Source organism: Micropterus salmoides, unplaced genomic scaffold (genome assembly GCF_014851395.1).
Source record: "Micropterus salmoides isolate LMB-PRFRI ecotype aquatic unplaced genomic scaffold, ASM1485139v1 Ms_hic_scaffold_7, whole genome shotgun sequence".
In the NCBI taxonomy this organism is placed as follows: domain Eukaryota; kingdom Metazoa; phylum Chordata; class Actinopteri; order Centrarchiformes; family Centrarchidae; genus Micropterus; species Micropterus salmoides.
This window is the reverse complement of record NW_024044459.1, coordinates 28,810,765-28,834,181: the sequence shown is the minus strand read 5'-3', so window position 1 is coordinate 28,834,181 and position 23,417 is coordinate 28,810,765. Positions and strand designations below refer to the sequence as shown.

Sequence of the window (23,417 nt, the reverse complement as noted above, 5' to 3'; positions counted from 1 at the left end):
ATTATTGGGAGAAGGTAACATGCAAACAGACTGCAGCCTTTGTTCCTGGATGATAACAAGAATCTGGTGGTGTTTCTGGATTGTTTACTGTGAGAGGTCACTGACTGACACTTTATGTTCAACCCTTTTGACAACATGAAATGTTTTTGGTTTTTTGGGCTTTCACTCTATGTGTGGAACCAGAACATGCCTCCGCAGCATGTCATTAATGTAAATCATAGTGTTTACCTGTTAGCAGTATATTCTTTCACATAAATGCAACATGAAAGTGAACTTCTGCCCTGCTGTGTATAGTGTACAATCTGCTCAATCAGAACATTTACAGCTAAAAGCTCTCTGGGCGCCCTGTTTACGCAGCTGTCACCAGAACAATGCTGTCTATACCTCCCTGCCTATTAATCAAACTTTGATTTGGTCAGTGTGTTGCTTACTTTTCAGAAAAAGTGATGACGCACTGTGAGTGATTATATAGTCAGCTTCCCATAAAGGCGATCAAAACTGGCAGATAAATTACGGGTTTTGACATGTAGAAAATGCAAATAAACTGATCAAAATTCACCCCATCCCCCTCTTCATTTTATTGTCCCTGGAATGGGTCTGAGTTAGGGGTGAAAAAGACAGCAGATCAGCAGTTCTTACACAGCTTAAGAGAATGTATATGCAGGAGACCTACACAACACACAGCACAATTTAGAAATGTATCAGGGATTTTAGGACAGACCTGTGCAAGAGTGCAGCTATGGGACAGCTTGAAAAGAGACAGAATAAAGTGCTTTTATAGGGAAAAAAGTGAACAGTGGCAGCCAAAATAACATGGTTATCTGTCTGCATGATCATAATTTAAGCTACTGAGACAGAAATGCGTAGGACATGTGTCTATGTGTGCAGAACAAAGTGCTCAACTGTGCAACTTTCAAGCGCAAACCAGCTGCAGAGTAGTGGGCGCTCTTTTTGTCACCGTGTCCTTGCATTCCTGTGTTTAAACACTGAGTGTGTGTGTTCATGCTTGTCTCTGTATGTGAATGCATGTGTACACAAGGCTGTCTGCATGTGGATATGATTGGGAAGGAGTAAAAAATCTTGAAACAGAAATTTGCAAGGAGAGCAGTTTGCTTTTCTTTTTTTCTAAAGGAATCCTTGTGGAGTCCAGTTTGTTTCTTCTCTTTACAGACGGGCAGAAAAGGAGAAGCGGAGGAAGCAGGTAGCGGAGGTTTTTTGGGGCCACGGGAATAAGAAAGCGGCAGGTAGCTGTACATTTCACAGTTGATTAATGAGTCAGTGGGATGATGTCTCTTATCAACACTCTGCACATGGCAGAGAGAGAAGAAAGGTTTACTGGGGCTAGGAATGCTCCAATCACAAACAGCTCCCATTGCTGTCCCATCATTCCTTTCTGTGCTCACCCACCTGTTTTTGTGGGGGTCTCTTCTTCTTCTCTTCTCCACAGCAGTTTGTAGCTGATGCAATTGGACCCTTTACCCTGTGTTAGGTAAGGTGCCAAAGAGTTTTGTCTGAGAAATATGTGATACATTTGCTACTGTGGAGTTCACGGTCTTTGTTTGGAGATTACCACAGGAACTGATGTAAACGCTTGTAATGAGTTGTTAATGTGGCTTATGTCATCATACAAGAGAAAAGTATAGTAGGCAGCCTGTTGACACCCGAAAGAGATCCACCAGTAAAATGTTTGGTAATAGTTACAGATGTGCTTGAAAATATATCACTTTCATGCCTGACAGAACTGGATGTTTGATATAAAATCCTGTTTATCAAGTTTGATACACAGCCTAGATGTGTTGATTCTTGATAAATATGTATGGCATGAACTAATGGCTCTCAAAACCACTGCGATCTGAGCTGAGAATGAGAATTCTTACAATGCCTGGGCAGAAAAATCCCAGCCACAGCATGTTTCCTTAACACTGTAATAAACTGTGAAAATAAATTGCAGGGGGAAAAAATGGGAAAAGAAAGAGCAGCAGACAAATATATTCAAAGTAATGGAGTGCTCATATTGTATAGTATATATCCTTGTGAGATTAAATATTTCTTTAATGCCAGCAAAAAACGTTTGGATGTTTTTGTCACAAGCAGTAAGCCAAATTATTGTCTTTGTGGTTTCATTTGTTCCCCTAAAGGTGTTACTATTTTGCTGTAATGTGAGAAATCCTTCCTGGTTGATAGATTTACAATACGATTTTAATGGCAATTGCAGGGAACTAAAGTGATTAGAGAGAGAGAGAGAGATGCAACACCAGTGAGTCTAGCTTTTCCTCCTGAATTGCAAGGCTCACCTTCTTGTTGTCGAGAAGGCTTTTTGTCTTTCTTAGATAAATCAAAGAGGACAGAGAAGGGAAACATAAGAAAGATGGATGTGAAAGCAGATCTGTGTTTAAACCCAGCGCATCACAGGAACATGGTATTGGTCATGACACCACTTTCTTTTCTCTGATGCTCTGGGATGCTCTTGTTAGATTCACTTTGCTGTTCTAGCTGATACTACAGGTGTATTTAAATGACTAATTCTTGCTTATTAGAACATCTGTGACGCATTTTGGAATTCCAGCATGTGCTTCCATTAAATGTGTTTTTCAAACACACAATAAATAAAACAAATGTTGGCCAAAGCATTAAACATGTGGTGGGGGTTCCAGATGGCAGTGAGAGGTAATCAGGTAAAATGTGAAGTGGTGGCTTTTCACAAATATGTATGCCTCTCCAGTGGATTCTCTGCATGACAAGACAAATTTAATCAATATAAATGACACATTTGTGGTGTGACCTTTTTTTTTAACATTATATAATAATAAGCCTGAAAAACCATATATATGTGAAATAGTTCAATCTAATCTAACCCTGTCCTTGTCATTCCTGAGAAACATTTTAATCAAAGTAATAAATACTGTCTAGATGAAGGTCATTCATGATATAATGACAATAGAAGGATAGTGAAAAGTACCTGGACTATGAATTCCTCAAAACATTTTTGTTGACTGTTTTGAAAAAGTTTGAATCCTTCAGATATTTTAGTCTAAAAAAGCAAATGTTATACGCATCTGAAAAAGTTAAATGGTTTGAGTTCTTCAGAATTTTATGTTACTTCATCTGACCATTCATACCAACACTTTCAAGATGGATGACATTTGCCAGACACTTTGTACACATGATCTTAAGTACACTCTTTTTGTTAGTGATCTTCAGCAAAATGCTATTGTTATTTGCTATTGGAAAAAAGTCAGTAAGGGCTATAGCTCCTGTTACGTTGACACAGAAAATGAGAAGAACACATGCACATTCATTTTTTTTATAAAAAGAACAAAAAAGGATATCTTTTTCCATTAAATGATATTGTCCTTTTTGAATCGTTAAACTGTCTCTGTAATCGTTAAACTGTCTCTGTATTGTTAATAAATGGTGTTACTTATAACATGCTGTTTGAAAATTGTTTCAGTGAAGAGCAGAGAAACACAGAGACAGAGAGAGAGACAGTAATTGGAAATCAAAACAAAGGCCATATATCTTTTTAAGCAAACATCTTTGTTGTCTGGCGAGGGGAGTGGACAGCAGTATTGAACCAGACCACTTGAGATGTAATTCCTTGCTCCATTGAAGAAAGACTGGACATTTCTATTGTCAAGGCAAAAAAGTGAAGGTGAAATAAAGAGGGGGACAGAGAGGACGAAAAAGAGACATCAGCAAGAACAAAGAGACAGGGAGAGAATGCAGGAAGGAGGGAGAAGAGGACTCATGCTAGTGGAACTGTGAAACAATGCGATATAGATTCTGCCATGGCTGTACGACTTTGACTGCGTCATGCTCACCCTTCTGCCTCTCACTTGAGGGGTGGTTATTGATGGAGCCGTCATATCCAAGCTGAACATCTGTAATGAAATTCTACTCCTCTTATTGGATTTGGCGATGGGATCTCTGTCTCACTCACAGCTGTAGTCTGGCCTTTATTGTACAGCCACAGCCCATTGAAGGTACATATACACAACCACACACACACACACAATACATAGAGCTGTATGGAGTCCTGTGCGTAGGGATTATAATGCTGCTCACCACTGTAGATATTGTTTACCCTCTCTGGATTGGTCTGTGCAGAGAGAGTCCATTTTTACTGTATTTTAATACTGTTTTTCATTCTCAAAAGAATGTTTGCAATTGAATCAGGTGTTAAATTTTGTTTGCACTTTCAGAAAACATATTATTCTTGCAAAAGGTGAAGGCACAATGCAAACATAATTGACACAGGCTCCCAAAGAAAAAAGCTGCAAGCGACATGCAACAATGGGTGGTTGGTAGGAAGAGTTCTGCAAGTGGTATTATTGGGGGCAGCTTAATAGAATGAAACACTGGAGAAGAGTAGAGTTTTCGAACAGAATAGAATAAAAGAAATGCTATAATGCAATACAAATTTGTGAATAATTTATCAGTAATGCATTAGAATGGAAACTTCACAAGATGCACCATGGCCACAGGAGGAGCTTACATCCGAATTTCCAAAGAGAGGAAAAACGAAAGGCAAGAGAGCAAGAAAGAGGGACAGTACAAACAGAGCGAGGAGACAGAGTATAAAATTCACATGACAGGTCTCGTTATCTTGAATGCAAATGCCGGCTGTGTGTTTGCTGGAGTGACACATTGGTTCTTTTATTGATAAATTGAGGACCGCTATGCTATAACGCTACCAATATACTTTGCAGGGGCCTTGGTAAAGGACCCACTCTAAAAGCATAGATGATGACAGACTGTTTAGACTGCCTCTCATTACTCTTGGACCTCCCGGCCCAGCGCGTTTACATGTTTATGACGTACACATAGTGAAAGATTCATTATTCCTGCTGCCTGTGGTGATTTAAAATGGTATGGTGGATTTTTGGATTACAGGAGCTCTCCAAAAAAAGCCTTGGCTTTTCTCGCTACTAGAATGTTTGAATTTAGAGCAGATGACCCATCAAGACACCTCCAGTGGATAAAACAAAACAACAGCAATACACCAACATTTTTGTCAATTTCACTTGGCTTTTGCAATTTGCTTTTTTTTTGGAATTTTGATTACATGATTACAGTATTTTGTAAATAAGGAATGGGAAGAATGAATAGTTTGACAGCAATGCCTTTAAAAATGTGCTCACTACATTTTATACACTCCTTTGGTGATGGATATGTATCTGGTGCCAACATTTTCCATGATATAGCATTTCTACCTATTCTCCATCTAATCCCAAAATTCATACAAGACACTGTAAGGTGTGAAAATCCCTTATGCAAAGACATCCATACCTCTGTGTTGAAGGGCTCAGTATAGGAGTTAGGAGTGGAAAAAGAAACACAGCAAGCAGTCTAGCAGTGTGAATCTATTCAGAAAAATAATATTTTCATTGAAAATTCAGAGACTCAGTTCGGGTTGCATTTCTCAAGGAGATTCACAATTCATTGCATTCCTTTCCCCCTTTTCTTTCTCTCTGATGAGCATGTGTTTCCTCTCACCGAGGGTGCTGCAGGGCTGCACAATAACTTGCTACGCCTTGACCAATTAGAAAATTACTCAGCATATGAAATACTGTATACCAGTGCTGCATCAATTACCGTAAAACAGAGTATTTCGCTGCTCCAGCAAATCTGCCTCAACTGTGGCAGTGGTCTTATTTATTTCCTGGTGTTAACAGTCATATCATAACCAAAGCAAATAATATTAATGAATTATAAATATTTATAGGTGGTGCACAACCAAAAGCAGGAGGGAGACTTCTGGACTTGTTGTTGGAATTAAATAGCCTTTGGTTCACTCATCCCGACTGAGATGATATGTCAACATACCATACCAATAGTATTGATGGAAATGCATTATTATAATGAATATCAGATTTGTCCAAATCAGTAGTTAAATAAATAAATTAGAAACTAAGCAGTGATGCAGTGTTTTTGACATTGCATTAGGTAACACCTGATGTCTGATTTGTAGTCCAGCTATAAACACAGTGGAGCTAAGTTCAGATCAAAAACTAGTGAACGTATGGACAGAGATTTATTTAGTGGATAGAAAGTCTGAGTGAAGGTGAACATCATATAGCTCAGTGCAAAGGTAGAGAGCAGCTCAGAGAATCTTAGTGTAAAATCTTGTGTGTATATTTGTGTGTGTAGCCTTGCGCAACGGTGTGTGGAAGCTTGTATTTTTAGGTCTTTGCCCAGGGCCGTTGTACTACCCTGAGTCTGTGTACTTTATGTATGCATTGAGGCATAGAAAGAGAGGGGAACAGAGAAGGAGGAGGAGAGATGAGAGAAAGAGTGCACCTGAATGTGTGAGGGATGAATGAAGGGAACAAGAGGTGTTGTTGAATCCCCTCTCACCCCTGTCCCCACCCCACCCCTGAAGAGATGAGCTCCAGGTTTGTATTCCGAATGAGCGTAGTGGCTTGAGAACTGCACTCCACAACTGAAAAACCCTGACCCCTGAGGACCTCACACGGCCTCCAGCAGCTGTAGACTGATGTGCTGAACAAACCCAATGTCAGGTCAAAACACCTCCCCTTACAACCACACATAAGGCAGGGCTGAGATAGAGAGAGCGAAATGAGAGAAAGAATGGGGGGAGGGCAGAGAGGAAAGGTGGAGGAAGAGATTTGAACAGTGAGAAATAACGAGTGAGTTGGGGAAACGGAGGAAAAATGGAAGTGGTGGGTGATGTCTTAGATAGTGATGAGAGAGGGGAGGCCCATATACACTGAGTGGCTGTGGGTAGTGTATGTATGTGTGTATGAAGCAGAGTATTGCAGAGAGGGAGCAAAAGGGAGATAGATATGAAGAGGGGTGCGAAGACCAAGAGAAAAAAAGGCACAAAAAAGTGAGAAATCACAAACCTGGCTGAAGATTATTTCAGTTTTCTGTGCTCTCCTTCTCCCACTAAAGCAGTTTTTTGGTGAATACTGATACAGCACCGACATATACCAAGTGCTGCACTTTGTAGCTACAACTGACAGTAAAGTTCTGAAGATGGCACTAAATAATAACTATTGATTACTCATTAGATGTATCTAGTTGGTTTAAGCTGGACCAAAAAACAAAATGTATGCTGAATTGTTTTTGGACTGGGAGCAGTAACTTCCTGGGCAGTCAGATTTCTTTTACCATTATACAGAGCCAAACTAGTTGTTTCCCCCTGTTTTCAGCCTTTGTGCTAATCCATGCTAACCAGCTGTTGGCTGTAGCTTCATATCTAACTGACAGATATGAGCCAACTTTCCACCAGAAAGCGATTAAGCATATTTCCAAAATGTTTCCCGAAATGTTGAATGTTGAAGCTACGCTAATGGCTGCTGGCTGAAGCCTTATAGTTAAAGGAAACAGACATGAGAGTGGTATTGATCTTTTAATCTAGTTCTCCCCAAGAAAGCAAATAAGCCTAACCCTTACTCCTTTAAGTTAAGTAGCACAACTCGGAGGCTAGATTCATAATGAGGTAGATCAATATGGTATGTATCAAAAAAAAAATGAATGCTTGCTCTTTATCACTGACATGATGACTGCTCCATCTTTTACAAAGATATCACTGGAGACTCCATGAGATGGAAAGAAATGATAGAGACATGTAGAGCTGGAGACTGAGGAAGACATAAACATTTCATGGAAAGAGAAGAGAGGAGGGGTGATTAATTGAGGAGGTCAAGTACGCTGAAAGAGAAGATGACTGCTTGTTGATGCTTACAGCTAATGGGGGAAGACAATGAGACAATAATGGACAAACACAAAGCTGATGATTTGTTCTTGTAGAAATGGTTCTTCCAAATGCTTCCTGTCAACAGAAGTGCTGCTGTGCTTGTCTTTTGCTCTGATTTTAAAGGGAGATTGTTGGCCAGATGGCAGCATTAAGACTCCTTCTGTTTAGGATCCAAGCATTTTCACAGCTAATACACTGCAGACTCCATCCAAGGCCATTGCATTCAAAAACCTTTCATACACCTTGCTGGTCTTCTGACCTAAATGATTCATTTAAGTGACTAAATAGCCTTCAGAAATGTGGGTACATTTGAATATATTACAGAGTAAAAGCTCGGCAAAGGTACAACAAAACTCTAGCATGGAGACTGTAAATGTTAAAATAAATATTATATGATGCATAATCAGATGGAAAAAATGTTGGCCACAATTGTCTTTCTTTTGGGTATCTTTACTTTAATCTTCAGCCAACTGGGACCTTTAATCCACTGATACAGAATGATACATATTTAGGAAAAGGACTGAAACTGTCAGGAGGTAAAGGCGGCGGGGGGGGTGTCCCAACATCCCAAACTAAGGTATTCAAGTGACAGTGACAGGTTAAGCGTGACAGAGCCTAAAATTTATTATGATATTTATTCTCACTGTCTCTTCTCATTTTTCACTCTCCCAGCTCCCATATCTGCAAGTGGGAGTGAATAAAGTCCACTATGAAGTTAAACTGTTTTTATTTTAGGTATTGTAGACCTAGACTTACAAGGCTTTTCTAAGAGTTGCAGCTCTACGACTCTCAGCTCCGTCCACCCGTAGCACTCAGGTCTAATGAGTTGAAACAAAAAGGAGACCAACTGCTGACGTTAGTGGCTGAGCATTAGCTTGAACCAGGCCCATGCAGACCCACTTATCTGTAAATCACCTGTGTTCTGCAGACCGTATGGCCAATTATATTGCACTAAACCAGTACACCAGAAACAAATCAGAGCACAGTGTTGTCATCCGCTTATTTCTGATCCAGAGAGAATTCCTGTTATTTTATTTAACCTTTATCTGCTTATAGGGGGATAAACTTATTAGGTTGTAATGTATTTTTCAAAATCTGGCTTCTTTCTCACTTGCCCTCCAGGGTCAATCACTGCAACAGGGAAGAGGGAATGGTGTGCAGTGTATATGTCTGTATGTATGTGTGTGTGTGTGTGTGTGTGTGTGTGTGTGTGTGAAACTGCTCCAAGTCATTAATAATGTTCTTTTGGTCTGATATAATTTATCGGATTTTATTTGAGTTTACCGCTCAGAACAGCATCAATTCAATCTCTGCAGGATAAGAGGTCCACAGTGGAATAAGAAAGTGCTTTTTATTCAAGTTCATAGTGCATTTGAGGGAACTGAACTTCTCTCAGCACTGTAGGGTCAAACTGATTCTGATCCAGGATCTGTTTAAACTTTTGGCAGCTAGCCTCAGTTTTAACTCTTACAGTGGAGTCCCCTCACACACAAAGAAATTGACTGCAGTATTGATCTGCATGTAAGAGTTAGAGATAACATTGACGTGCCATTATGTTGAGTAATTTTTCTTTCGACTTTCGAGATAAAATGATTGACAGTCGAAGAGGATTCTTATCAGGGTCGAGAAGCCTTTCTATTCATCAAAATTATAAGTCAAAATGCATTAAAATGAGAGTGTCTGTGCTGATAAATGGACTCTCTCAGAGAGCGTTTGATGTTGGACTTCACTATGTTTTCTCACCAAGGAAGAGACCCACCCACACCCCAAAAAGCTGCCTTTGAAACAAAGGAAAGTAATTACTGATATCAACTCAACAGTGATTGAAACATGTCACACTCACGCACAGCTTCAACTTTTATATCCTTTCGGCATGTTTGTGTGTATGCGTGTGTTTATGTGTATGCACCTGTGTTTACTGGTGTGCATGTATTGGTGTTTGTGTCCACTCTCACGTTCTGCCCAGTGGTCCACTCAAATTACACACTTATTATCTGGTCTCCCCAGCCAGCAAGCTCATTTGGAAATTAGTTTTAAAACAGCAGTACATATAGAATTATGTGGGGAAACGGGAGAAGGGAGTGATTTTAAAAATGTTTTGTTGGGGGTTGGTCCAATTCAAAACTGGGCATTTGGAAAAAGGCAGATAGAAACACGTAATGGCAGTGACTAACTGCTCGCCAGTGTTTTTGTGCATTCAGGCCCCCTTGCTGAAAGCAGTATTTTCTCCACAGTTTGAAATCCTTTTCCCTGGATAATTATCCATTGTAGATGCCCATCCTCAGATAATGACTGCCTCACCACAGAGATAGGAAATTAACAGGGACCCAGTGTGCTGCAAGCACAATGGAGGGACTGCCCCCTGGATCACTCAGCTAATTTTAAACAAGGAAAGAAATGGGGAAGCTGTTGTTAATACTCCCCTCCTGCTTATAAGTAATAACATAATTTCATTTCATGTATGATATCATCTAGAAAGAAGAGAAAATGAAAAATAATGGAAACCTTGGTTTATGAAGTGTATGGCAACAGTGCCCCCTTGTGAAGAAGATAAGCAACTTCTCTACATTCAGCACCACTACAACGGAAGATTTGCAATGGCTCCACATTTTCCTTTTCTTTCATACATTAAGAAGCTGATTTGTGAGGTTCAGCCTCATACTGTCAACACACCTTAGTTACTTTAGCCATGCTAAAAGGGATTAAGTGATCAGGAAAGATCAAGACTGACAAAATGGCTGAGGAAAATGGGTTATGTGAAGTTGGGTTATTTTAAGGTACCAGCCTATGAGCAGTTTGTGGCACAGAATAAAAGACGGATAAAATAACAGTATGAATAAAGTGCAATCACAAGCTGGTATTATGTCTACAGCAGGATTTCTATAAGTGCATTAGTGTAGCAGGGCCTCAGTTTTAATTAGTGCAGCAAGTATTAACACATTTGTTTAGTGCTGTGCTAGTGTTCACAGAGGCTTAATTATATATGATAGTGAAGGCCATTTTTCACAAGCTTGGCTTCTTTGTAAAGTAATAACTACTGGCTTACAGACCATGATTTTCAGTCGAGACACTTGTTGAGAGCTGGCAAGAAGCCCAAAGGTCAGTTATAGATTAGCCATTATGGCAATTTACATATATTACACGATCAATCTTTAGAAGAAACTACAAAATTCAATAAGATCATCATCTCGAACATAACCTAACTGTACTCTCTGAAACAAACAGATTTCAGAGGGAGGAGGTGTTTGGTGTATTCTGCTATTCTGTTCACGCTACATGAATCGTGCACCTCACTGCAATTTATAGCTTAGTTACACTCCATATAATCCCTATTAGCAGATGCTTAAGACTTCTCAAAGCAGTTAACTGTTGTTAGCCTGTGAAGTGTTAACCACAGAGAGAGATGGATGACTTTATTTGTGAAATTACGCACACAACACCTTGGAGGCAAAATGACTGGATTGGGGTGATCCATCCATACAACGTATGGGCACAGTCATCCTGCTCCTCTATGCCCCTGCATCAAAAACTGAAATCATCAGCAACAGTTCTTCTATTAACCCCACAACTTAATAGGATTATGTGTAATTCTAGTCCAAAAGAAAAAATGAGAGTGAAACAGCAGCTGGAAACTCCAAGCAGAGATTCAGTGAATGCCCAAGGCATCCCTGTTCCAACATTCACCTCTAACTTGTACACATTTCCAAGGGGTCAAGATGTATATTGATAAGCAGGTATGTATGTATTTGGCCCTATTCTTTTATCTAATGTCAGTTTATCCTCCTTCGTCTGTGAAGATAGTGCAGTAGACAGTAGGTTGATGAATTAAAGCCTCATCAAACTGTGGCTTAGCAGAGTTGAGCAAGGTACATTAAATCAATACCAATACCCCTGTATGTGTTTGTGGGTGTGTAATGTGTAACTTGTGCCACTCATCAGTTGTGTGGGGACAGACAGACAACTTCATTGTGCTCATCTAACCTGACAGGCTGTTACTGTGTGCTCTGACTGCTTGGTGCCAGGCTTATTTATATGCTGCTGGTGAGAGAGATCTTGGGGAGAGCAAATTGCCTTGCACAGAGAGAGACAGCCATCGCTGCTTTGATGTGCGAGCATCTGTGTGTGTGTGTTATGGGGGGGTGTACGTGTGTGCACAGCCTCACTTCATCTCTTGCAACGGGCAGGACAAGTTATACGTATTTATGCCAGGGGAAAATTCAGATCTCTGTATAGATTTTATTTATTGATGACAAGTTTATGCTGTCTGTTGTCTGGCAGTGAGTGCTGGAGCTTTATCAAGTTCAGTGCGAAGTCATGTTCTTGCAGGTCAACAAGCAGGTGAATGTCTGTCTTGCTCTTCCTTGTTGTGATGTACAGGGCTCGGAGGGCTGCCCTGCCCCTGCTTTACCAGCAGTGTAACACGAGGTCCCTGTAGTGCCTGACTCCCTGACTCGTGTCCCTCACTGCAGAAGCAGAGGATTACGCAGCCATACATCATAGGCCAACTATGTCCTCTGAGGCAGTGACAGACAAAGCCAACAGAATCAATAAAGCCTCAGCTCAAGCCCTACTTATGTGCACTCAGACCTCGCCTCAACCTCTTTTGCTTATTTTCTTACTCAAATTCCATCTCTTTTTCCTCCTTCCTTCCATTTCTTGTACATTTCACTTCTGTCTTTTCAAGAGTGACATCATTTATCTGTGTCTGACTACTTCTGTCAATATTATCTCTATCTGCCCTTCTGCTCGGCCCCAGGTGAACATGCTGATACACAGTGGAGCTGTCAGCCTTGACAGGAGATGAAAAAAGAGAGAAGCACTTCAGAAAGAAAGAAAAGACCAAGGCCTGAGGATTACCGAAGGCCATTCAGCTTGTTAGTGCAGCGGCACCTACATCAGGCAAATGCATACTTAATTTTTTCATAGGGGCTGAGTGATTCAAGCTCTGGAGGGGTGAATGTTCCCCAAATATACAGTTTAAATGATGGAGGGCCTTGTGTAGGACCTACAAACCATTTCAGACAGCAGTGGAAATGCTATTAGAGAGATAGAAGGAGCACTGGGGAGTAGTTCACAGTAATTAAACTGGAGCGTCAATGTCACTGCTACCTGTTTACGACCCAAAAGAGTAGCAGTTTCCTGTGGTGAAGCGGTTTGGCTTTCATTTATTACTGTCGATTACCATTATGAAGTCCTCCCACAAAGGACTTGGATTGTACCTTGGGAAATGGTACTTTAATCTTGGAAATATTTCCACCACAAAAATCATTCTTCAGCGATAATAGTTGTGTAAAGTTGTAAAGTATAGATGAAGGGTTCAAATCTTAAATCCTATAAATATATTCTGGAATAATCTTTCTAATTATTATTTTAAAACCACCACTTATTCTGTGCTTCAAATTAAACTTAAATGTTTTATTCTTCTTTTGTCTTTTTTTTTTCAAACTGATTTACTAAATAACTACGTTATCTGCTTCTTGCAAAAAAACAACTTTAAGTTTAGACTAATGTTTCACTCCAACAGAGCCTTTGACAGACATTTTGGAATAAAATCATACCAACGTTTCAATATTTATAGCTGCTTACAGTTTAAAATCCCAGTAGTAAATCAAACTACACATTTGCTCCAAGTGTGATACTATTGTGAGTTGACAGTGTCTATTTAATATCCAGTGTAATATGGATTGATATTAGATTCACATCCAGCTGTCTAAATCCACTAGCCTGCCAAAAAAGGCATATGTGTAAACACTGAGCAGGCTTACATAAGAAATTGGATTTTGAGATCGGCAGTGTGTGTATGAGTGTGTGTTTGAGTGTGGCTTTGTGTGTGCATATCAGAACACCGGTTTACCAAAATCCAGAGCTACATGTATGTGCACATGTCACTACGTGCATTTACGGTTATGAGGAAAAGAGCAGCAGAGGTGAGAGGCCCAGTAATTGCATAATCATGGGGGTGAGTTTTATCAGCATTGCGCTGTAAAAGAAATTCTGGTTTACATTCCATAATTGGCGTTTAGAGCATCTGGGAGCCTAATATATAATATAGATAGCCTCACTGGGTTTGAAAGAAAAAGAGCTAGACATCGACAAGTAAGTGATATGTGATATTAAATCTGTCAAAGATCTTTCCCAAGAGTAGAAGGTATAAAGAGAACAATAGGGGCCCCAGAACCAAGCGCTGAGGGACACCATGAGAGAAATCACATACAAAGTAAATAGCCTATACAGACAAAGAAACTTCTGTCAAAGAGATGTTTTGTAAACCAGCCAATGCTGAGCCTGATGTGCCCACCAAATCACGTAGCCTCTTAATCAGGATATGATGATCTATTGTGTCAAATGCAGAGCAAAGGTCTAGAAGTACTAGCTCAGAGCACTCACCCGCATCAGAGGACATTAGACTGTCGTTAGAGACCCTCAGAAGAGCAGTTTCAGTAGAGAGAAACCCTGGCTGAAATTTATCATAGACATCATGCCTCTCCAGCACTGCACAAGTTTCTTTAAAATGTTTGATAGAAGTGGGAGTTTATATATGGGCCTAGTTTCATCTTCCTAGTCCATCAAATCTTCTAGGCTGATAGGCTGGAAAACATCCACAGAAGTAATAGTTTGGGAGGGACTAGACGGACAAGTTTATCATCATCCAGGATAAATACTGGATGCAATAGCCATGCAATCATCGAAAGAGAAATTTGGTAGTGTGGGGAGTGGTGCTGAAACAATGTTTTTAATGGTGTGATCAGTAGCATCTTGGCAGCCGGTATAAGTAGCTGGTTAGCTTAAGATCTATGCCTGATGACTAAAATCAGCCTTAGCCTAAATAAAAGACTGGAATTAAAATGACCAAAATCTAAAAGATGTAACATAAAAGCGTGATCTAAAACTGGAGCCTCTGACTGTATCTGCACCTGTGTTTGTGTGTGTGCAACCCATCTGTGTCCAGCCTCTGGCCACCCGACATTGGGTAGGGTCAGTTTTTGGGCCAGCTGGGTCAACAACATTATGCAAGGTTTTTTCATTCAACAAGGTATTGATCTTCCTTTGTGTGTGTGTGTGTGTGTGTGTGTGTGTGTGTGTGTGTGTGTCTGTGTCTGTGGGGGTGAATAAAGATAAGCAGGGAGATGGGGCCAGGCCAAGAAAAGGAGGCACGTTCTGGAAGAGCAAATTTGACATAAAATCTAATCAATTGCTGCAGCCTATTCCTAGTCTGACAGCCTGAGCTGCTCCTTCAAGTACACAACACACAAAACTCACATGAGTAATCACGCTGGTTCATTCATTTTGGCAGAAAACACAAACATCTCTTAATTGTTTTCCTGTAATGCAATCTTTAGAGACCTGCTAGAAGATTTATATGACAGTGAGTATAAATACAAGAAGAACCATAAAAACATACACTACTCTCGTGCACAAAAGGCTGCTGAGGTAGACGGATAATTAATAATTAACTATTTTTAACAATCACCATCATTGATATCTTTGGACAGATAAAAACAGACTCTTTCACAGCACACAGACTTTTGAGATAACCATGAAATTATATGTTGCACATGCACACACACAACCCCAAATGCACAGTCCTGCCCACACATATACTCATGCACACACAGGCAGATGCTTATGTGAGGGCAAACAGGATACTAGTCAGATTAAGGGCCTTTGAAGAGTGAGCAGATAATGACACACTGTCTAGTGTGTTGTTTTTTTATTTAGCCTTTATCTAACCAGGATTGTCCCATTGATGATCTCTTTGACAAGGGAGAATGACAGCACAACACAGAGTTTCAACAGTAAATTAAAGGTGGGGTATGCAATTCTAGAGAAATTCAGCACCATGATGTCGACTTAATGATACTGAAAGTAATGTAACTAATGCTAGTGTGCTGCTGCAAAGCTAACATGCAGAGAGCCTAGAGATCCTAGAGCCAGCACACCAGCTCCAGACAACGATTTTCACAACTCTCCTACTACTATAGCTAACATCACAACAACAGTATAGCTTGGAAGATAAGCACCGCTGGAATAGCGTTTTGTGGCCGAGTCCGAGTAAGATATGCATAAGATATGCATTGAATTTGACAAAAAGATGTGGATTGGATTACAATACTATAGCCCACCTTTAACAAGCAAACACATTGATCTGAGTAACATTGAAATTATCAGGTAAATCACATCAATAACCTTGGTGTGGTCAGCCATAGCACAAGGCAGTATAAAAAAGGGATCCAGGATAGTGTCAAGTATTGAACTGAGTGCATTCAAATACACCCTGGCCACAACTAATATTACAGGCTTGTATCAAGTGCACAAAGACACACGCACATACAAATCTCTGGCACCCACTGAGCATAAAGGCGGTAAAGGGGGTAATATCATTACAAATTGGCACACCCCCTAACCCTAACCCCTTAACCCACTGAATGACGTTTGCAACAGTCATTATTATCACCAACATTCCCAGACAGGAAAGAGAAACTTTGTACTTTATGTTCATGGCCAGCGACTTCAAACTTAATTTTACAGACAGACTGGAAGTTTGGATACGTCTAATTGTGATGCAGCAGTTGTCGAGAGTTTTGGGGCAAAAGATTAAGAATGAGAAAGGAGGGTAGACTGCAAAAGAGGAAAGAAAAAACAAAGAGGAAGACAACAGGAACAAGAAAGACATGCAAACAGGAGTGCAGGAAAATGATGTACAGAAAGGAAAAACAGAGGGATGGGTGGATGTACTCAAAGATGCATGCGCACTACAGATCATTTATTCAACTCATCTGTTACATAAATAAACCAACACACAACAGATCTGCCCCTGGCTTCCTGTGTGTGAGAGCCAACAGAGTCAGGCGCAGTGAAGCAGGTTAAATCTACAGCAGCAGAGCATGGTGGGTAACAGCATGGATGAGTCATTAGTCCAACAGCCACTTAACTGACATATTTGCAGGTGCACACATATGCAATCATATAGGCTGCAATGGTTATGAATATGAAGGAACATTTGAAGGTGCACACATTCCAACACAGAGATATTTAGACCACTTACATATAAAGTAGTGTGGGCAGAGATGATGTGCTGAATGTAGGCAGGCTGGCCATAATGCCAGAAAAAGAGAAAAAAAGAGATTGAGAAGCAAGGTGGGGAAAGATGCAGGGATGCATGGAACAAGGGATGAAAGGGTAATAAATACTAAAGAAATAGTGCACACCTAAAGAGAAATGTACAAGAGCTGGACGAGCAAGCAACGGAGGGAGGGTGGGAGGGAGTGTTGGATGTTCAGAGTGAAGGAGAGAGTGGGAGGGAGTTCAGAAGTGAGGCAACAAGGATTCACTGTAAAGAGAGGGAGGGGAGAAAGAGCGTGTTTAAGGAGGAACGTGACAGTGTTCAGTGTATGGGAGATGGGACGGACCGATTGCGCCATACCAGGTGTTGAAGAGGGGTGAGAGGGGGACCTAGAGAGAACAGCAACAAAAGTTTCTGGTTGAATGTGGTTTGCCCACAGTGATCCAAACAGCTTTGGAAGACAGAGCAGCAGCAGCAGCAGTGACTGTGACTGTGGCAGGCAGACTATAATGGAGGTAAGTCACCTCCAGCCAGACTTGAAGGAAGGTTATGGCTATTTGAGTGGAGGGGACAGGGGACAAATCATGGTAGAGAATCAATAAGGGCTCACAGCCTTGCAACTTCAACCAGGAGCGAGCCTGGGTGGTACGAGCAGATCCCACAGACTTCAGTGTGTGTGATTTGTTAAGTGGAGCTGCCTTTTTAAAAGTTTTTTTAGCTGTTTGTACAAAGTAAGGGACAAAATGGAAACTCTGTTCTTTTGAGTACCACACTGAATTATGTCTGTTATTTACATAGTTAAGCATTCTGAGTGAACAAAAGTTTCTCAACAAGGAAGTCTTTCGCTACTTTTAATGTGCAAGCTGAATTTCAAAGTAAAATCATCTCTGTGTGTAAGGACATGCCAGCTCTGAATGAAATGTCTGTTTTCAACTTTTTTTTTCTTTGCCGAAAACAACAATCATGTTCTTTACTTTCAGCCCAGCCATTACTGGGCAAACCATTGTTGTTAAACTGGGGAAATAATAGGGAGCAGCATGGGGCTTCATTTAAATGTTACACTATACACAGCAATTCAGGGAAATTAATGGCACTGGACACAGAGACGGTTGTTATAGGTATTTTAAGCATGGATTAAGTGTGTTCATCTATATATGTCCCACCCTATGATTCTCTAAAGTAATTTTACTTTTCTTAAATATTTTTATGATTTTACCATATAATATAATAGCAATAAAAGGAACAGATCTGTTTGGGGAGTAATTTCCCCTTTGCACAACCTCCCAGTTTCGTCACATCACAACTGTGTACAGTAATGTAGGTGTTGTGGTGGTGACAAGGTGAATGGGTAAGTAAAGAGTACCTGCAAGGGCATGTTCAGCTTTTAAGTTATTGTACTAAGGAAAAAACAGGGGAGAGACAGAATCACAAGGAGAGGTTGTGGAGGATGAAGGTAGCAAAGACAGGTCTCTAGTCTTTTTAAAGCAGAAAAGCTGAGCTATTTGTTTTGCTTAGTGCAGAATTCCTTTCTTGATGTAAATATCGTGACTTCAGAGGTCATTTTATATTTTTGATATGTTGCATTTTTTCATGGGAATTAATGCAGCTCAGTTCCATATCTGTAGTGTGTGACAAACCAAACCACTGGAGCTGTCATGACCTGCTAAAGAAGACGCTTCTGAAAATAACTGTCCCAGATACCCAAATGCAGCATCCTTTCAAGAGTGAAGCCTGTGTGTCGTGCAGCATCTCAACATCTTTGTTTAGTCTAACCTCATGATGATGTTGCAGAGTTTTCAACTTTTCAGTAATGCTTCATATTAACGTCCATGAAATAGAAGTATATTATAATGGTATATGAATCAGCTGAGAAATTGTACAGAGTAGGTGAGTTTCAGCCGTGACAACTGTCAGTTATGACACCCCAAACTGTTGAAAGAATTCAGAGCTTCCCCACAATGAAATATTTAGCATTACAATGTCAGGGGGCTTTTATTTTGAAGCTGAGCACAGGTATCGCCTGCAGCGCATGTTACCAGCTGCTTTCAGAATGATATAGACCCCTGAAAGTGAGCTCATTGTGTCTTCTCTTACTCCCACATTACACCATCCCCACACACATACACACGCACACACATACACACAGCCACAGCAGATTAGGAGGATGGGAGGATGGTTATGCTCCAGAATGACAACCTTATCACAGATTCTTCAGCTTGCAGAGTCAATGGGCCCCGGTGCCAGGAAAGGCCTCATTCTTTTCCACCTACCTATGCATGTCATTCCACTTTGATGCTGTATCAAACAAAAAATATATATATATTAGACAGACATTTAAAAAATAGTGCAGTGACTATGTGAAAAAATGTCAATGTTAGGTGTTACTACTAAGTTAAAAATGTTTATCTTTCCTTTGAATTTGGAACACAATTTATGATCTGATGTAATCTCACTACAAAACCAGAACTTAAATGGATCTGAAAACTGACCTGAAACCAGCAATAGTCAGTATAATGTGCTACCAATATAACATTTTTGACGAAGTGTACTTTCCTCTTTGAAATCTCAATTATTATACAAATAACAATCTGATACTACAACGAAGCTTTTATGACAATCCATCAAGTTTAAATTTTATATATTTGACACTGTCATATCATGCATAAATGACGCATCCTGTTCAAAACAAGAGATGGCTAATGGAAAAGGTAAATATTCGTGGGCAATGGATGGGTGATAATTCAGAATGTCTAAAAATACTACCACTTGTTTCAATACATGTTCAGTTGCTGTTTATAGAGTGGGATAAAAGCCTTAGATGTAAATATTTCATGGCTATGGAGCTGGCCGGTGATCTTGTGTATCTAACTGAAGACACATACAACTCTTTAAAACCATTTTTGGACAGATTCCAGGGCACTGCATACGTTTGAAGCATTACAGCAAAGTGCAGAGATGTATTGTAAGGCAATAATCAATCTTGTACGCAGCTCAATAAAGAAAAATAAAAGGAGATTTAAAAAATTTAATTTCAGGACTCCTTAAATTCATGGGCATCACTTCCCATCCTCGTCGGAACACTAAAGGATCCCATTTAAACTCCATTAAAAATACATTTTCCTCTATACTCCAGCTGCCAAGGTTATGCAAATGCCTGTGTTACAGTAGCAGTAGTTGGCCAGCCATACAAATCCAGTGAGCAGAGTAGACAACCTCCTTATCTATTAAAACCCAAGGAGGTTGATTGTTTTAATGACCTAACGTCTCATTTGGATGCGCATAATGGCATCTGAAAGCAATCTAATTTCAACAGGGGGTCCTTCACTAAAAGCTGGCCTCTAGTCAAAGATGTGGCCACATGGCTGCCAATAGAAGACACTGAGATCAAATTAATGACACTCACATGATTCAAGTGAACATACAGTTCTTAAGTCTTTCTCTGTATCCAAACCCCTCAAACTTTGAACAGAGAAGACATTGACTGTTTGCTGGACAATACAGTAGTCAACAGTGCAATGTTAGCGCCACAGAATATAAATCTCTGTCACTCACACACTCTGTCTTTCCATGTCTGTCTCTTTCCCTTTCTGCTACTGCCTCTCTCCCCGTGCCTGGTATTCCATCTCCTCACTCTGGGGTGGTAATGAGTGTCTGGTATTCTCTTCAGCATTGAATCCCTATTCATGCTCAATCTACTTTACAATGCACTAAAAGGATTACCCAATTAGCTACTATTGGATGCCATTGTGTGTGTGTGTGTGTGTGTGTGCTTGGTCAGTCGATAGATGTTTTAGCAGTGAAAGTGAAAGATAGATGGCTGTCTGTACCCCACACTTCATTCCCAGTTGATGTTCTACTGGAGGCCACATTACTCATCCACAACTCAGCCACAGTGAGTAAGACACAAGATAGGGCAGTGTGTGTGTGTGTGTGTGTGTGTGTGTGTGTGTGTGTGTGTGTGTGTGTGTGTGTGCCTGGGGTCTTGACAGGCCAGACAGAGAAAGAGTCAGAATATTACTTCTCAATAATTCAACCAATCAGCTTATCATTCAAATATACGTTCTGCTGTCACATGTGAGCTGTTCCTTCTTCTCCTCTCTTTAATTTCCAATGTGTCATGCCTGGGATAATGGGACATGCCTGCTTCATTAAATTTGAATCATCAATTTATTTGTGTTAACCACAGATCGATTCCAGTCATCTAACATGTTACATCACACTGGGGGGCTTCACGTTCAGCATTGATTTAGAGGGTCGAATAGCATAATGAGGATTGATATTGATTAATGTCTCCTCCAGGATTAAAGGTACAATACAGAAGTTGGTGAGCCAATATGGATGGATTTGATAACGTCAATTTGGGAGCTTTAAGTGTTTAAAAGGTTTCTCTTCAGTGGTCAATTCCTAGTCTTTGATGTCAGACATCCCTGCCAGCACTTGAACACAGCACATCAAAACCTTTTGCAAAACCATCTGTGCTTTCAACTCCATTATCTCACAGTGTTATCAAAAGTATTGGCTGCCTGTAAAATATGACACTTTAAAATTTAAATAAATAAATCGGAAATAGGTCTTACTTCTAAGGCATTCTTTGGAAAAATGAATGGGAGGGGAACTACATTGCTTTTACACATCAAGACCATCATCCTCACAAATATGGCTGTGTAGGTTATCGGTGCAAGCAGCTTATTATGAACAATATTGAAGCTTATTGTAAGGCGGCGACCATAGTGGCCATAGTATTTTTTGATGGTAGCAAAGTCTGGTGAGGTAGTATAGGGAGGCTGGTGTGGATGGATGAATGAATGGGTCAATTGTCACCCCTTGGTGTTGCTTTTTAACATACTGGTTATCCCTTTAGCTTTGCACGTGTGGGTCTCCGAGGTAAAGTTAGCAATAATAAATATACATCGTCTGGTTAGGTTTTCAAAATAAAACACGTGTTTGCCATTGTGAAACTATTGGAATTTGGTTAGGTTTAGGCAAAACAACTACTAATTTACATAACTTAAGTTAGCTGTGTATGTTACGTAGCTTTATTGTTAAAAACAATCAACATTGACTATTTGTTTCACATAGGAAACAAATATCAGTCTCCTGGGTGAACGCCCAGTCTCTGACCCATTCAGCCACCCCAACCTCCTCTTCGCTATGCAGGCTATTGAGTTATTTATACTAGGTGTATATGTAGCACTGAACATTGATGCTAAAGGGGTACCGAGTGACAACGGAGGACGCCTGTCGCTGCTGCTCTTCAACAATCATAAATGTTGTTTGTACGTCTTCTGTCATTTAGGTATGAGGGTGTGTTACAAGATCAGTTTACTCATTGTGGGGAATAGTCTGGAGGAAGCATGCTATCATTATCAGTCAGAAAAAGAAACCCTGAGAGTGTCATCAGGGTTAACCTGGGCTTTGAATTTTTAACAAAAGTCCTGCATGTGTAGAGTTTAAATGACATGGGCATTTACTGGTCATGAAGGTTTTAAAGAAAAGATTCTATTGAGTTGCATTATGGAAAGTGCTAAGGACTAAAATTCAGGATATATCGGTCTCTGCTGCTTTAATCCTGACCATTTCCCTCACAAGTATGTTAGAGATACAGTGTATAAAATTCTGCGTGCACTTAAGACAGCACATGTAAACAATGAACAATAAGCCATCTGAGAGTGACCTAAAAAAACAGACACACTGAACTAGATAGATTACACATGCATCTGTTAGAAATTACCATAAAGACAGTGAGAATTAAAGTGTTGCCATCTGGCACCGTGGCAGTGTGGAGGTGCAGTGAGAACAGAGGAGAGTTTCATGGTCATTGTGAGACAGGTATAAATCCTGGACCTTTATAGCACTCTGCTGCCTTCCACTGGTTGTGTTAATGGATTAGCTATGCTCTTGGAGTGTGTGGCTGTGTGTGAGTGTGTCTTCTTGTGTGTGTGTTATGGTGGGGTGGGGGGGATGTATTGTCAGCTGGTCAGGGCTTTGTGTCAGGCAGGTCAGCTGGGGCTCGAAAGCTATGGTGACACCCCGCCCATACACACACACACACACACACACACACACACGACACACACACAACACACAAGTGCACACACTTCTTTGTGCAGACACAGAAAAACATGCAGCCAATCAGATATAAGATGAGATGTATGCATCCACACACACTCACACCCCCCATGTCCCATTTCACCAAAGGTTTTTAATCACACTGTCCATGCAAAAGCTGTGAGGTTATAACATTAGTACTGCTTATTAAAATTTTGCAATGAAACTATATTCAAATCACTTCAATATTTGCATTAAATAGGAATGAAATTGACCAGTTCCCTCTAAAAAGTGAGTGGGAACATGAAACTGAAATGGCAGGATCATTGTCCAGACAAACTCACCTAGGGGGCTGAATGGGACAAATCGAGGAACAATGATAGTCAGCTTAAACCATGAGTGAGTGGGGCTGCTGAAAACGATTATGGTAGATCTATAGAGACACTATATATTATTTTATTAGTGGGTCAAACTTTCTTTGTGAAAACACTGTGGTAAAAAGCTTCAGAAAGTGTGATGTAATATGATGTAAAGTGTAGCGCAATTCTGTCTGCACATGTTGAAAGATCACACTATGGGTCA

General features: G+C 40.3%; 1 protein-coding gene across 3 annotated transcripts in view; it reads left to right on the top strand.

The window, feature by feature from the left end:
• The first annotated feature begins 1,099 nt into the window (after window positions 1–1,099).
• lzts1 (leucine zipper, putative tumor suppressor 1) overlaps window positions 1,100–23,417 on the top strand; it is a 33,952-nt gene continuing 11,634 nt past the window's right edge. For 2 of the 3 annotated variants that reach the window (XM_038703504.1, XM_038703507.1), the window contains exon 1: window positions 17,098–17,302. The gene's annotated coding sequence lies outside the window, so the exon portion shown is untranslated. Of the gene's footprint in view, window positions 1,490–17,097; window positions 17,303–23,417 lie in introns of those variants that run through there. The other variant, XM_038703506.1, reaches the window with a different exon arrangement.